Source organism: Ochotona princeps, chromosome 4 (genome assembly GCF_030435755.1).
Source record: "Ochotona princeps isolate mOchPri1 chromosome 4, mOchPri1.hap1, whole genome shotgun sequence".
NCBI lineage: Eukaryota > Metazoa > Chordata > Mammalia > Lagomorpha > Ochotonidae > Ochotona > Ochotona princeps.
Window position 1 is genome coordinate 85,149,993 of NC_080835.1, and position 16,077 is coordinate 85,166,069.

Here is a 16,077-nt window from a genome sequence, read left to right on the forward strand (position 1 = left end):
GCCAGTAACCAGGACTTTGATCAGGATCTCCCAGTGGGGTGTCAGGACCCCAGGCAGGTGGGCGATCTTCCTCTGCTTTCCCAGGCACATTAGCTGGGAGCTAGTTAGGGAGTAGAGCTGCTAGGACTCAAGTTGACATCTGTATGGGATGCTGGTGCCACAGGCAGCAGCCTAACCCACCACGCCACAATGCCAGCCCCTACTCTCTTCCTCAGTTTATTGAGGTAAAAGCTAGAACAAATGATGTTCTACCCATTTTTTCTGCTATAATTTTGTGAATAGTTATCAAGTATCTAATGTGTTACAATGTTCCCGTTGCTAAGGATACCTAGTGGGCCAAGTCCCGATTCCTGAAGCTTTTGAGTTTCGTTGTTGTCTTTTATAATTCTGTGGTAAGTCTCACCCGAGGTTTATTGTTTTAGCCACATTTCAGGGTGCAATTCGGTGGCACTGGGTACAGTTTTGTGCGTCCTTAATTCTGGTGGGTGTTGTTGTGCCTCACCCCACCCCCAGTACCCCCAGCCCGCCCCTGCCCCAGTGCAAGTGGACCTCTGTTTTTTCTTTATATTTTTTTGGTGGTGGTTGTTGGTTTTTTTTTTTTTTTTTTTCCTTCATTAGCTCTGCACTTCCTACTGGCATTTGGGTGCAGTGTAATCAAGATACAATTTGATGCCAGCTAGGCTTAGTGGTCCTATAAAAAGTTTCACTAGAAACATTGGCCTAGCGAGATTGCCTAGCAGCTAAAGTCCTCATCTTGAATACACTGGGATCCCATATGGGTGCCAGTTCTAATCCCAGCAGCCCTGCTTCCCATCCAGCTTCATGCCTGGGAAAGCAGCCGAGCATGACCCAAAGCCTTAGGATCCTGCACCGGTGTGGGATACCTGGAAGAGTCTCTGAGTTCCTGACTTGGATCAGCTCAGCTCTGGCCGTTGTGGTCACTTAGGGAGTAAATCAGAAAAAAGATCTTTCTCTCTCTCTCCTCCTCTCTATATGTATCTGATTTTGCAATACAAATAAATAAATCTTTAAAAAAAAAGGTTGGCTTGATTACCCCCCAAATTTTGTAACAGCAGGTATCATTGGGTGGTAGTGGCTGGACTTTTAAAAAACACGGCGTAATAGATTGTTTTGTTTTGTTTTGTTTTTTTTAAAGATTTTATTGTTATTGGAAAGCCGGATATACAGAGAGGAGGAGACAGAGAGGAAGTTCTTCCATCCAATGTTTCACTCCCCAAGTGAGCTGCAACGGGCCGGTGCGTGCCGATCCGAACCTGGGAACCAGGAACCTCTTCCAGGTCTCCCACGCGGGTGCAGGGTCCCAAAGCTTTGGGCTGTCCTCGACTGCTTTCCCAGGCTACAAGCAGGGAGCTGGATGGGAAGTGGAGCTGCCGGGATTAGAACCGGCGCCCATATGGGATCCCGGGGCTTTCAAGGCGAGGACTTTAGCCGCTAGGCCACGCCGCTGGGCCCAAGGGATTGTTATATATCATTTCCTAATGGCTTTTATGGAACCCAGTTCTGTGTTGCCTTTTGACTTTGGATAAGCCAAGCAGAAGCAGCACAGATAACAGTAGTAGTACCAATAGCCACCATTGACTGTGTATCTGCAGTTTCTACAAGCACTTTTTAGGCTTTCCAGCCTAACAGTGGTGAGGTATTGGGGTCATCTTTGTTTTGCACACAGGAAATTTTAAATCCAGATTGGTTAAGGGTCCAATGTGATGGCTCAATTGTCTAATACTCCCCTTGCAAGTGGTGGGATTCCATATCGGTGCTGGTTTGTGTCTTAGCTGCTCCACTTCCTATTAGCTCCCTGCTTGTGGCCTAGAAAAGCAGTAGAGAATGGCCCAATGCCTTGGTATCTTGCACTCACATGAGGGGCCTGGAGGAAGCTCCTGGCTGGATCAGTTCAGCTCTGGCCATTGCAGCCATCTGGGGAGTGAACCAGCAAATGGAAGATCTTGTTCTGTTCTGCTCTGTGGAAGTCTGCCTTTCTGATAAAAATAAGTAAACCTTAAAAAAAAAAAAAAAAGAAATTCAGAGTGTTTAAGATGACACGTGGCTAGATCCCGTGACACTAAGTGCCATGTTCAGGACTTGAAGCCCATTTCTTGACTTCTGAAGCAAACGCTCTCTGCCCGCACTTTCTAAAGCCGCTGTGTGGCCTGACCTTTAAGAGAGGTGTCCGGGCCAAGACTCTGCCCAGCTGCTGTAGAGCTGCCGTGTCCCGGGACTGTTTACCAGCCAGTGCAGCACATGCGGGGCAATGCGCGTGGGCAGATGGTTCACAGGGAAACAACAAAACCACGGTCTGCTTTTTAGAAAAAGCAGATCATATGGCTATTACGAGCGATTTTTCAAGCTCAGTATGCAGATCATCTCAAAACGCATTTTTTTCTTTACATCTTCTAAGCCTTAGAAATTCTGAGGAAACACTGGATTTGTATAGGACATGATAAGTTTTATTTCTTGTGTTATAGAGCCTTCTAATTGTGGAAGCCTGATTTTGAACATACTGTTGACCAGTGCAGTTTATCTGGCACTGATCCCAATAGTCAGCTCCTGTTTCGGCCAGGTGTGTGGAGCTGCATATCCCATAGCTGTAGGAACTACCTGGTGTACTTGGAGAACTGCCTGGCTGCCTTTGGTGGCACCTGCTGCTTTGCTTCCCAGATGGACGCAGCAGGCACAGGTGGGCCCCAGCTCAAGTCGGGACCTGGGCTGGCAGGGACACCACTGCCTGAGCTGTCACTTGTTGCCTCTTAGGGTCTGCATTAGCTGGAAGCTGGAATTAGAAGTAGAGCAGGAAGTTAAACCCAGCATGGGAGCCAGGCATCCCAGTGTTATCTTGATCACTGTGCCAACTTCCTGTCTCTTTTTTTCCTTTTGTTTTATGTTTTTGGTCTCCAACAAGATTCCTAAGAGAGGAATATAGGACTCATTCATTCTAATACCTAATTTTATGCCTGATCTGTAGTAGGTATGCAAAATATATTTTTGTGGCTTGAGCTGCATTGTGGAACCTGATACCTGCTTTACAATAGCTGACTGAACTTACCGACGCCCTGCTGTACAGGTGGGCACTGATGTCAAGTTTTCCAGCTTCACATTGGTATCAAAGCGCTTCTCGGTCAGTAGAAACTAGACACCAGATTTTTACTTGCTCTGTCTACAAGCTACCGACATGAGACACAGTCCTTTCTTGCCGTGTGGGCAGGGGTTATGGCTACAGCTGCCGATCAGGCATGGGCCCTGGGGGAGACCAGCAGGACTTGGTAGTGTCCCATGCTGCTCAGCGGTAGTGTTCTGTGGGCGAGATGTGTAAAGTGCATTTTCTTTTAAGATTTGTTCAATTATGTATTTGGTTAGCAGAGCAACAGAGGGAGGGAGAAACAGACATACACATACCTTGATTGGTGGTTCACTGCCCAAATGCCAGCAGCAGCCAGGGTTGGGCCATGCCAAAGCCAGAATCCTGGAACTCCATCCACGTTTTCCACATCGGGGCAGGGACCCAAAGACTTAGTCTCAGATTCGTTAGCAAGAAACTAGACTGGAAGTGGAGGAGCCAGGACTTGAACGAGTGACCCACACACTGTGGTATGTGGGTATTCCAGGTTTTGGTTTAACCCACTGTCTCACAGTGTCCGTCTGAAGTGCATTTTCACTATAGGATAGTTTTAAATTTAATAAGGAGTTATTGGGATATGATCCAATTGTAAATTGAAGAGCATCTGTGCATACCTGAAAGAAATACACAAATCTATGCTCCCATCTAGCCATTTGTCTTTATAATATGGCAATAAAGATACTGAAATCAAAGAACTGGATTAATGTTGGTCTCCAGGTATACCATTGAATTAACATATAACAATTCTATCTTTTAGAAAAGGCTTGATTAGTATATTTGGAAGGCAGAGAGAGCTTCCATCTGCTGGTTCATTCCCTGAATTTGTACCAAGCCAGCTGGGGAGCGGTTATTCTCTAACTTTGTTTCGTCCATATGTGATTAACTTTGGCTTGGTGCTCTGCCCTGGACCTGGTTTTGGTGAATTCTAGAAGAATAGCTTTTATCCATGGCATGGCAGGAACTGTAGTAACATGGAACAGCTGGACTCAGCGGGGGCTTAGGATAGTGTTAATTTGGGAGTGACTTACACAAATATTTATTCATTTATTAAAGATTTATTATTTTTATTACAAAGAGATACAGGAGGAGGACAGAGAGACAGGAAGATCTTCTATTGATTTACCCCCCAAGTGACCACAATGGCCGGAACTGCACTGATCCAAAACCAGAAGCCTCTTCCGGGTCTCCCGTGCAGGTGCAGGGTCCCTAGGCTTTGGGCTGTCCTTGACTGCTTTCCCAGGCCACAAGCAGGGAGCTGGATGGGAAGCGGGGCTGCTGGGATTAGAACCAGCACCCATATGGGATCCCGGGGCATTCAAGGTGAGGACTTTAAGCCCCAGACTACCACGCCGGGCCCCACAAATAATTTTTAATTTGTTATTTCCAATTGAAATGTGTCTTAACTGAAGTGGGAAAAAAATTTGCAAGGTACATAATTCCAAATTCCATACCTGCTTTCTGTTTGTTTTGGATAAAATATTTGAAGGGAATGTTAGATGAAACTTTACCATGAGGTTGTAAGCTGTTCTCAGGCAGGAGCCCGTCGGTCTGCCAGGTTGCTGTAGCCGTAAATGGTGTTAGGTAGACGACAGACAGAAACACTGACACTGGATTTTAGAGACGCGATGCAGGGAACAACTCCCCTGGTCGTGATAAAAGAACTGTCTTACAGAACTCTTTTGGTTCTTGGATGCTGCTAATTATAATCTACTCATGTTCTAGAGGTAAATGCTCAAAAATTGCGATAATGTCAGTAGAGTTTGTGTGAACAAATGTGGGGTAGATTAATCACGCTTACTCGTTGCTCGGGTGTCTGGACTGTCCACTCTGCAAGCTGCTAATTTAGGCACAAGGCATGGTATGTCACGTAAGACTTGTTCTTTTTTTTTAAAGATTTATTTATTTTTATTACAAAGTCAGATATACACAGAGGGGGAGATATAGAGAGGAAGATCTGTCTGATGATTCACTCCCCAAGTGAGCCTCAATGGCCAGTGCTGCGCCAATCCGAAGCCAGGAACCAGGAACTTCCTCTGGGTCTCCCACACGGGTGCAGGGTCCCAAGGCTTTGGGCCGTCCTCGACTGCTTTCCCAGGCTACAAGCAGGGAGCTGGACGGGAAGTGGACACAAATCGGCACCCATATGGGATCACATGGTTGGAAGGTAAGGATTTAGACACTTAGCTATGATGCTGGGCCCCACCCCTATTTTTAAAATCATGACTTAACATATTCTCTAGTCAGTTACCTCTATTACCTGCATTTATCCATGTGTATAAACTTCATGAGAACACACACTTACAAGTCTTATGTGATGGGCCCGGCGGCGTGGCCTAGCAGCTAAAGTCTTCGCCTTGAACGCTCCAGGATCCCATATGGGCGCTGGTTCTAATCTCAGTAGCCCCACTTCCCATTCAGCTCCCTGCTTGTGGCCTGGGAAAGCAGTAGAGGTACAGCCCAATGCCTTGGGACCCTGCACCCACATGGGAGACCCAGAAAATGCTCCTGACTTCAGATTGGCTCAGCTCTGGCCATTGTGGTCATTTGGGGAGTGAATCAATAAATGCAAATTGTTTCTGTCTCCTTTTCTATAAATCTGTTTTTCCAGTAAAAATAAATAAAGGGGAGGACATGTGGTCTGGTGGTGAAGGTATTGGTTCAGATGCCTGTGTGTCCTGCATTGGAATACCTGGGTTCAGCTTCCAGCTCTTAACTGCAGTTTTGTGGTGTTGGAGACCCTGGGAGGCCAAGGCAACAGCTCCACACCATGCAAGACCTGGGTTGAGTTCCTAGCCTCTGGCTTCAACCCCGCCCTCCCTAATCCCAGCAGCCGCAAGCATTTTTTTGGCAGGGGGAGGCCAGTCAGCAAATGGAGGAGTTTCTCTCTGTGTCTCTCAGCGCAGAATACAGCACATATATTCCAAATGGTGAAGGACTAGAGAAAAGGTTCAGATGGGTTGGTCAGGGGAAGCCTCTTTGGTCTGAGCTGAGTCACACCTGACAGGGAGGAGCCGGCCCTGCAGTGCCCCAGGGGGAGAGCATCGCAGGCCCCGGTGCAGTCACTGTAGAGTAGTGGTGTGTCGTGTCCTGCACCTGCAGGTGGGGCTCCGCTGCAGTTAGGTGATCACCTGTAAGATGCAAGAACTGTATTTTGAGACATTCTGAATATGGAAGCACTTCTGAGTCTTGTTGACCATGCTCTATAACTGCCCTCCTTCCTTCTGTTCTTTGTATGAGCCTGAGGTGCTTTCGGCTGAGTTAGGAAGTGCTGCCCTCCCTCACCAAGGTGTGAGCTACAAAAGGGAATAGTTGGTCTTTAGTGTTGAAGGTGGGAGAAGTGAGCGGGTGATCCCTCTGCAGTGTGCTTTCTGGGAAAATGCAGGGAACTGTGGAGGCTTGTGGTAGCAGGAGGAAGAGATCTCGGTGAAGGGACTAAGAGAAGACAGTTCAGAGGAACACTTTTACACTGTGTCAAAAGATGGCATATGAGATCGACCATGGGGCCAGTACAGTGGTGGTGTAGGCTAATTCTCTACCTGCAGTGCCATCATCCGATATGGGCACCAAGTGCTTGGGCTTCTGTGCCTTTGTGGGAGACCTGGAACTCAGCTCTGGTTGTTCTTATTTGGGGAGTAAACCAGTGGAGGGAAGATCTTTCTCTCTGTAACTCAACCTTTCAAATAAAAATAAATAAACCTTAAAAAAAAGAGAAAGAATTGGTCAAAAAGCAAAGCGTTGACCTGGGGCAGAGTCAGCTGTCAGCCTGGTTCCGCCATCTTCAGTAAGGCCTGTGAGGGGTCGGGCCGGCAGCAGTTGGAGTTGGCTTTCTGGTTTGGGTAGGAGAGCTTGCCCCACCAGGCTTGAAAAGTTGGTACTTTTCCACTGTCTGTACTTGTTGGATGCTCGTTTTGCACAGAGAGCTTCCAGGCTCACTCTTGACTCTGGCGACTTCCTTTCAGCCAAAACGCGATGCCTTAGCCCGTCATGTGGAGGGAGACAGCTAGGCGTGCACAGTGCTTACCAGGAGATCCCGTCTGAGGTGCCGATTCGTTGCTCCTGTACGTGAGCAGCCTGGCTTCCCATCATGCTGTGCGTCTGTGTTCTCTGCACAGATAATCTTTATTTAAAATGTACTGTAAAAGTGGGTTTGAGGTCATGGGCATCACCTCTGGCCTGGCCTGTGACAACAGGTTCCTGTTGTTGTTAAGATTTTATTTATTTATTTACTTACTTATTATTGGAAAGTCAGATATACAAAGAGGAGGAGAGACAGGAAGATTTTTCTGTTCGATGATTCACTCCCAAGTGACTGAGCCCATCCGAAGCCAGGAGCTTCTTCCGGTCTCCCACATGGGTACAGGGTCCCAAGGCATTTACTGCTTTCCCAGGCCACAAGGAGGGAACTGGTTGGGAAGCAAGGCTGCCAGGATTAGAACCGGTGCTCATATGGGATCCCAGTGCGTACAAGGTGAGGATCTTGAGTGCTAGGCTACTGTGCTGGGCCCCCAGTAAGTCTTTTTTAAAGATTTATTTTTATTGGAAAACCAGAGCTACCGAGAGGGGAGGAGAGATGCATAGAGGTGTTTGTCTGCTGGTTCACTCCCCAAATGGCCTTAAAAGACTGGCCAATCTGCAGCTGGAAGCCTGGAGCTTCCTGGGGTCACCGCCATGGGTGAAAAAGAGACCTGAGAAGTTAGGCCAGCCTCAGCTGCCTTCTCAGGCTGCCGGAGTCCAGCTCCAGCCTGGGTTTCGGAACTCGGGAAGGGTGCGTGGACGAGGTGCAGAAAGAAAGAGACGGACCACTAGGATTCCATGATGATAGTGGACACGGCAATAAAGCCGTCTGCTTTATTTATACAGAATCAGTTAAACTCTGGCTCAGACTTTTTACGTCATGATCAAATGGGTGTTTCTAAGAACAACCATGCCATCTGCTTTATCCAAAAACAATAGAAATTCCTGCTACAATCCTTATCCTACAACCTAATCTTGTATCACAAAGAAAAGGAGAACCTAAAGGTTAAGGAGAGGACGAAACCCTAAACACAGGTCCCTTGATTAGCATAAGGTCAATGGGGACACCCAAAACAGTAGGAATAATAGAAGGCCCTTTTGTAAGACATTGACATTAACCTCCAAGTTCACATTGTGTAAAAAGCCTGTCTCACAATAACGAAAATGCCTGGACAGATTAGAATTCTTCCGATGAGCCGGCATAGTAGGCACGGCGAATGTCCAAGTGAAAAGCACTGACACATGGAGACCATGGTGGTGGTAGAAGTGCTGGGAGCGGCCTGCTCCTAAGCCTCTTTGTTACATATTATCTCCTCTTCCCCCCAAGCCCATTAACAGGACAATAGGACATCAATGAGTCTGCAAAGGCCAGGTGATACTGCCTTAGGCCTGATTCCTGAGTGCTCAGCAAAAGCAATGTAAATCAGCTCCACAGCCCACAGCATCAGGCCATAAGCAGGGAGCTGCATTGGGAGTGGGGCAGCTGGAACTTGAGCCAACACCAGCAGGGGATGCTGGCATCGCTGGTGGAGGCTTAACTTGCTGTAACAGTGTATCAGCCCTACCACAGTCAATTTTAAGAACACTTTTATTGCCTCAAGAAATGCGTGCCTTGCAGTTGTCACCCCTATTGCCTTGTGCCCCACATCCCTCAGAGCTAACCAACCATGAAGGTATTTTCCATCCCTGTACACTTAGCTATTCTGTACTTGATTGTGACCCTTTGACCTGGCGTCTTCCACGTAACCTGGTATTTGCTGTGTTTTTCCTCATTTCAGCAGGTGCCTTTGATGCACAGTGAGTGTTCTGTGTGGACATGCCACATTTGGTTTATGTGTTTGCCTGTCTGTGGGCCCGTGGATTGCTTCCACCTTTTGGTATTATGAATAATGCTGCTGTAACTATTCATACCTGGCGTTTTGTGTCGACATGTACTTATATTTCTTTTGGGCTCACCGCAGAGAGAAGCTGCTGGTCCGATGGGGTGTCTGTGTGTAATGACCTGCAAGACTGCCCCCCAAGCACTCACACCCCACCAGTGCATGAGGGTTCTCATTTCTCCACATCCCCCCAAAACTCATTATACGACTTGGATATCTAGCTATCCTGGTGTACAAAGTAATATTTGGTGGTCTCAATTTGCATTTCTTTGGTGACTAATGGTGTTGAACATTCTTTCACATGCTTACTGGTCATTTGCTTATTGGTACATCTTCCTCAGAGAATACAAGCCCTTTAACCATGGTGGTTTTTTTTTTTTTTCAAATTTTATTTTACTTTATTACAAGGTCAGATTTATAGAGAGGAGGAGAGACAGAGAGGAAGATCTTCTGTCCGATGATTCACTCCCTCAGTGACCGCAATGGCCGGTGCTGTGCCAATCTGAAGCCGGGAACCAGGAACCTCTTCCGGGTCTCCCACGCGGGTGCAGGGTCCCAAAGCCTTGGGCCGTCCTCGACTGCTTTCCCAGGCCACAAGCAGGGAGCTGGATGGGAAGTGGAGCTGCGGGATTAGAACCGGCGCCCATATGGGATCCCGGGGCTTTCAAGGCGAGGACTTTAGCTGCTAGGCCACTGCGCGGGGCCCTGTTTTGTTTTTTTTTTTAATAATTGAGGTTGTTGTGCATTGTCTTTTTTTATTTGTTTTATAAAAGTGGCATAAAGTTTTTGTGGAGATTTTAGAAAGTGCACTGAAGTATTTTAATTCCAGAGAGTACTCCCACAGACACCTGCTGTGTGTTCTAGTGTCTATGGTTAATAGATTTTACATTGGAAAATTGCTAAGAGTAGAAGTTGACTTCTTGCCACACACAAAAAAGTACAAGAATTGATCTGTGTATTAATTAGCTTGGCTTAGCCATTTCACAGTGCAAACTTAAGTACATACAGGTTTATAGGGATTTTTTTCTTTAAAGGACAGAGTCCTTCTACCAAACTTGTTTTTTGTTTGGAGGGACGGGGTGTGGAGCGGCGGGTAACAGATATTTAACCACAAAAACACAGTTTCTAAAAATGGGAACTGAGCCTCTCCTGTCAAACATTTCAATATGGTTACAGCTGTGTGACATGAAAGCAACTTGAAAAGCGGCGACTCACGGTAACTACTTTGTCACCCCACAATGAATTGGATTCACTAGTGTCGGTGGTTTCCCCACCATAGCAGATGTGGGGTGTTGTATGTCAGGGGAAAGAGCAAAGTAGTTGCTTTGCTGTTGATTGGAGTTGGGCAAGTGTTTCATATCCGTGCCAGCCGATTGGAATAAATGTGAGCGCAGGAAGGCAGCAGCCCCAAACTTAACAACTAAGGCAGTGTTGCTCCCCGCTGTGGGGTCCAGGCCTTTGCATCACCTGCTTTTGGCTACTCCTCTCCCAGCTACCTTTGCCTGAATAACGATGTCTGCTTGGTCTTCCCATTCTTTGGGGAATGCCCATGAACTGTCCCTTAAGCTTCAAGGGCTGTGAGGTTTCTTATCTGTGATGCCACGACTGTCAGATGCTTAGGTCACCCACAGTTCTGTGGAAACCATGCTGGGTAAGTGACTGCTGTAGGAGCAGGAAGCCGGTGAGCATGTCTGCACACTGGCCACCAGGCGTGGCTGTGCGATGTGTCAGAGTAAGCCACCCGCACTTCATGGTCAGAGATGACTGCTTTGAAGAAGTCCTGGTGCTCACTGGATTGGTGGGGAAGGGAATGTCCAACGGGAGGAGCCCAGGATGGGCCTTGGCTCATGCACACTGCCACTCCGCAGGCTTCCCACGCCGCAGCGCTGTTCTCTGGCTCCTGCTCTTCAAAACTGGGGGATGAGCATGAAGGAATGGTGGGAAAATAACCTAGAAACGGTGTACCATGAGGCCTGATGTGGGAGTGGCGAGGAGGGAGGTGGCTGAATTCCCTTAGGGAATCCAGTGCGGTTGTAGGGCCTGCTTGTGGCCTGGGAAAGCAGGGGAGCACAGCCCAAGGCCTTGGGACCCTGCGCCCGAGTGGGAGGCCTGGAAGAAGCTCCTGGCTTCAGACCGGCTAAGCTCCGGCCTTTGTGGCCACTTGGGGAGTAAACCATTGGACAGAATATTTTTCTCTCTGTCTCTCCTTCTTTCTATACATCTGACTTTCCTATTAAAAAAAAAAATGAATCGGGCCCGGCGCCATGGCCTAGCGGCTAAAGTCCTCGCCTTGAATGCGCCAGGAGCCCCGCAGCTCCACTTCCCATCCAGCTCCCTGCTTGTAGCCTGGTAAAGCAGTAAAGGATGGCCCAAAGCCTTGGGACCCTGCACCTGTGTGGGAGACCTGGAAGTTCCTGGTTCCTGGTTTTGGATCGGCACAGCACCAGCCGTTGTGGTCACTTGGGGAGTGAATCATTGGACGGAAGATCTTCCTCTCTGTCTCTCCTCCTCTGTGTATATCTGACTTTGTGATGAAAAAACAAAAAACAATTTTAAAAAGTTTATTTATGTATCTGAAAGAGTGTTGGCGTGAGGGTGTTAGGTTGAGAGATGTATTTCCAGTTTCTGTCTTCTGGTTCACTCTCCAGATAACCACAGCGGCTGGGCTGAAACCAGAAGCTAGGTACTCTGTCCAGGTTCCCCATGTGGGTGGCAGGACCCCAGTAACTAGGGCCATGATCCCCCAGTTTCTGAGGTCCATTAACAGGAAGCTGAATCAGAAGTAGAACTGTGCATTCTGTAGGACACGGGTGTCACTGAGACAGGCTGGCCTGTGGCACCACATATCCGCAGTGTATTATCACATGTCAATTTATAAATCGTAAAATTTTAAGACTGAAGGCAGTTTTAGAGCATCATTAATTGGGAACCTCACAAGTACTGCCTGTAATTTTTAAAATGCCGATTTGGGATCCTTTTAGATCACCTTGATCCAGGGGTGTAGAGAGGGAAGCGTTAAGGATTGCTAAGTGAGCCGGCTGTGTAACCAGGGCTGAGAATTGCTGACTTGGCCCTGGATGGCTATTGTGTGGGTGACAGGAGACATGCCTGCTAAGCAGAGAAGAGCAAAGGGAGCCCCCGGGGCAGCTGTTCTGGGCTCCTGGTTAGGGTGCTGGCCTAGTCATTTGCCTCCCAAGTCAGAGTGCTGGGTTGGAGTCCGACTGCAGCTTCTGGGGTGGTGATGCTCATGCGGCTGGATTCCTGCCTCCCACGTGGAATACCTACAGTGAGCTCCTGGTTCCTGGCTTTTACCAGGCTGGTCTCAGGCTACCAGGCTGACTGGGGAGGGAGCCGTGGGATGTAAGACCACTTTGTTCCTCTCTGCCTCCCAGATAAATTAGGTGTTTGGGTTTTTGTTGTTATTGTTGTTGCTTTTTACCTACTTAAAAAAAAAATCTTAGTTTCCGGGAATCTGCAGTAAACCCAGTGATTTCCATATTGGGACATTGAAAGCATCCTGAAAGAAGATATTGCAGTAAACTTCAGTGTCTGGCTGCAGCTGAGATCCATAGTGCTTTACAGTAAGAAGTGCTATGAATAAGACCAGAAACATTAGCTTGGTAGGATGCTGTAATTTTAACAGTTTACTTCTGAACCAAAAATAGTCTCGTCGGCTCGGCCTAAGTGTGGTCACGTTGCTTTACCCAGAAGCAAGCATTCATGTTTTTCTGTTTTTTCTTTTGAAGGCAGCATTTTCTCGGGGCAGAAGTTGAAGATTCCTAGAGAAATGCGAAAGTTTAATTTTAGAAACTCATAGCTTGTGTACCAAAGTTTGCCGTTCAGTAAATAGTTTCACGTAACTTTCCTGCTGACCCAAGCTGAAAACAACACTTTATTGAAAGAGCAGAAAAAAAAAATCACCTAAAACTGATGAACAGCCATAAACATTATAACAGAGAAAACAGAAAGAAAGTAGACATTACCATGAGTTTGTTTGCTTTTCTTAAAATTATTTGGTGGCAGGCAACAAAAACCAACTGTCACTCGGGGAGACAGGAATTATCCTTCCAGGGGCACTCCTGGGGCCTGAGGCGGCACGCGGAGCAGTCAGCCCTAGGGCAGCTGGCGCCACGCAGGCCCCTCTCAGGAGGCTGTCACGGCTCTTCTCCATCCTGCTGTCCTTTACTCCCTGTTCAAGTTCCTGGGTGCTTCTGATTGGCCTGGTTTAAATCGCGTGCCTGTCCATGACTTCCCCAAGCAGCGTAGGGTGAGGGAGGTTGTGGGTGCGTGCTGCAGTGGCTGCACAGCCAAGGTCCATGGCAGCCGGGGTGGCCTGGCACCGTGCATGACTGGTAGCGCCTACGTGGCTTTCCCTGCAGAAACATCTGCTGCTAGCAGTTGTGTCCTGTGAGTAGCCAGGGACTCCACAAAGTTCATGGAAAAGTGGAATTAAGAGATGAATGTATTTTGGCTCAAGAAGGCTTTGAAATCCAGGCTTAGTTTTTTCATAGGATGTGTTTTCAATGAACAACTTTTTTCTTGTAAGAATTCAATTTTTTTTTAAAGATCCAACAATTTTTATTGGAAAGTCAGATATACAGAGAGAAGGAGAGACAGAGAGGAATATCCTGTCTCTGCTGATTTACTCCTTAAGTGGCCGCAATGGCCAGAGCTAAGCTGATCTGAAGCCAGGACCCAGGGACCTCCCCAGGGTCCCCTGTGCAGGTACAGGGATCCAAGGCTTTGGGCTGTCCTCGACTGCTTTGCCAGGTCACAAGCAGGAAGCTGGAAGGGAAGTGGAGCAGCTAGGACACGAACTGGCGCCCACATGGAATCCCAGCACACCCAAGGCAAGGACCCCAGCTGCCAGACTGCCGTGCAGGGCCATGAACTTCTTGAAGGTCACTCATTTGTGAGCTATGGCACAAGGGCACCACGCTGGATTGGTGAAGCGTTGCTTCCCAAGGATCTGTCAGAGTATCTTTTTCAGTTAGCTTTATTTTTTTTTGAAAGATTTATTCATTTTATTACAGCCAGATATACACAGAGGAGGAGAGACAGAGAGGAAGATCTTCCGTCCAATGATTCACTCCCCAAGTGAGCCGCAACGGGCCGATGCGTGCCGATCCGAAGCTGGGAACCTGGAACCTCTTCCAGGTTCTCCCATACAGGTGCAGGGTCCCAATGCATTGGGCTATCCTCGACTGCTTTCCCAGGCCACAAGCAGGGAGCTGGATGGGAATTGGAGCTGCCGGGATTAGAACCGGCGCCCATATGGGATCCTGGGGCTTTCAAGGCGAGGACTTTAGCCGCTAGGCCACTGTGCCGGGCCCTTCAGTTAGCTTTATTAAAGTAACTGTTCAGGTGATCATTTAATTTCTCACAAGAAATAAAATGAAAATACCTGGAGTAAACACTGAAGAATGAGTTTGGGGACAAGGATTTGGCATAGTGGTGAAGGTGCTGCCGGGTCCCCCGCATCTCATCCTGGAGTGCCTGTGTGAGCCGCAGCCTCAGTCCCAGCTTCCTGTTGTTGGATACCCGTGGAGGCAGTAGGTCCTGCTCACAGTTAGGTCCCTATCACCTGCTTTCCCTGCCCCAGCTTCAGGCTACACTATCAAGAGCAGCCAGGAGTGAACCAGCAGACAGGAGATCATGCTCTTTGTGTCTCTGCCTATCAAATAAATTGAAATAAATGCGTGGTTTTTTTTTTTTTTAAAGAATGATTCTGTGAAGAGTAAACATATTAAGGGTGGACATTGTGGCATAGTGCGTTATGCTGCTGCTTGGGGTGCCAATGTTCCCCATATGCAACTGCCTGAGATTAAATCCCCCCTGCCTCCCTCATTCAGTTTTTATATTTGTATTCTACTAAGAAGTATATTTACTTGCAGTACTAAGCATCAACCTTGAAGACACACTAGAAATCTCTCTAGTTCAGTTGATTGTAAACTTTCTGGATTTTTCCATTATTGTAAAGTCAGACAATTTTTGTAACTTCATTGAGAGAGCTAAAATTTACCCAGGTAGGAATTATTGGGTTTGGTGTTACAGTCCAGTATATTAAGCCCCTGCCTGCAATGCTGGCATTCCAGGTGAGTACCAGTTCAGACCCTGAGTGCTCCACTTGCGATCTTGCTCCCTGCTCATGGCCTGGGAAAGTAGCAGAGGATGGCTCAAGTCTGTGGGAGATCGGGATGGAGTTCCAGGCTCCTGGCTTCGGCTTGGCCCAGCCCCACGTGTTGAAGCAGTGGGTAGGAGTTCTCTTTCTCCCTCTCTGTAATGCTGCCTTTCAAATAAATCTTGGTGTATTTTAGAGTAGGGGTTATTGTAAAGTAATGATCTCAGATAATATTTTCCACTCAGGGTTTTCGTTTCTTAAACCTCTCACTTATTTTAGGAATATTACACACATTTTGTGAATCTGCCGGTTAGCTGCAAAGCAGTGGACCTGGGCGAAGTAAGTTCCTGTGGCAGCCTCGCGGCTGCAGCCGGGGAGACATTTTACTTGTCTTACACTGGCCGGCGGTAATCAACGCTGCTTCAGCATATCAGCGAAAGATTATAGTATAAACCACTTTGATCTTGAGGCAGTAAACATTCATATCTTAAAATGTGAAAAGGCAGAGAATGGAAAATAAAGCACACACAACTATTTGCAAGCCATCGGAATTTTGAAAAGATTTGTTGAGGTGAATCGTCGGAATATGCTTTCTGAAGCATGAGATGCATTGCAATGGTTAGTAGTTTTCTTTGGCTGTTAGCTCTTTGGATAGTCGTTGGAGGGCTGCGTATTGTAGCATCGCAGGGTCAGCTGTCACTTGAGACATCCACATCCCAAAGCGGAGTGCTGGTTTGATCCAGCTTTCTGCTAACGCATCTGGGAGGCAGCAGGCCGGTTCCTGCACTCCTGAACTCAGTTCTAGGCTCTGGGCTGTGGCCTCACTCTTGGAGGAGGCATTTTGATGAGTAAAACCAGTGAGAACTTCTCTCTCTCACTGTTTCTGTCTTTCAGTTACATGAAAAATAAAATTCTTGTCTGCTAATCTG

The 16,077-nt window shown here is 47.5% G+C and overlaps 1 protein-coding gene across 1 annotated transcript in view; it reads left to right on the forward strand.

The window, feature by feature from the left end:
* TMEM123 (transmembrane protein 123) overlaps positions 1-16,077 on the forward strand; it is a 40,807-nt gene that overhangs the window by 6,040 nt on the left and 18,690 nt on the right. The gene's annotated exons all lie outside the window — the stretch shown is intronic.